Source organism: Salvelinus fontinalis, chromosome 22 (genome assembly GCF_029448725.1).
Source record: "Salvelinus fontinalis isolate EN_2023a chromosome 22, ASM2944872v1, whole genome shotgun sequence".
In the NCBI taxonomy this organism is placed as follows: Eukaryota; Metazoa; Chordata; class Actinopteri; order Salmoniformes; family Salmonidae; genus Salvelinus; species Salvelinus fontinalis.
The window spans coordinates 2,094,150-2,094,936 of NC_074686.1; positions in this window are offsets into that span (position 1 = coordinate 2,094,150).

The following is a 787-nucleotide window of genomic DNA, read 5'->3' on the forward strand; positions in this document are numbered from 1 at the left end:
TCAATAGTATTTATCCTACCCCGCCCCCCCTGCTCTGAGTCGGAATCTCTGCGTGGATAACACATGGAAGTGAATGAGCCAGCCTGAAGGTGGGAGGGGGGAGGGGAGGGGCGCGGGGGATAAGTATGCATGTGTGCGTATGAGTGTGTAGAGGGAGGGCGGAAGGGACAGGAGAGGGAGGGAGATCGAGAAGTGGAGGGAGAGAGAAAGACGATGTGAGCAGTAAACTAGGCAGAGATGGACGCATGAGCATGGACGCCGAAGGGGGAGCTGTTGTCTACATAGTTTACAGTAGATATATAGACTATCACGGGATATAGTGCTATAAGCGCCTCAAGTGAACATAATATTATGTCGCGGGCCAGATCTGCAAAATTATGAAGTAGCCTATAGGGCACAAGATGGGATAACTAAAATCATTACCTTGATGATTAAAAAATCATTATCATTTTGGGTAAACTCTATGGTTATGGGCTACAGGTGCAAGCACATAAAGCTTATATTGACAGAGCAGCTGCTAGGTGTTTGGCAATTGATGTCTAGTGGGCTGAGTTGAATAAAAGCTGTAGTTAGGGGATAACGGCGGCAGTGAAAATAAAACCTTTGCACGCATGACCCTTGGCTTGCCCAACCCCAGTTCAACATTATGTGTAGTCAAATAGTAAGTGCATGACTTTCCAACGATTCTGAATTGATGCAGCAAAATCTGAAACACGTGACACGTCAATCAAAAGTTGTTGTAGGGGCTAGACTGAAGCGATTCCGGGAAGGAATGAAAACATGCTGC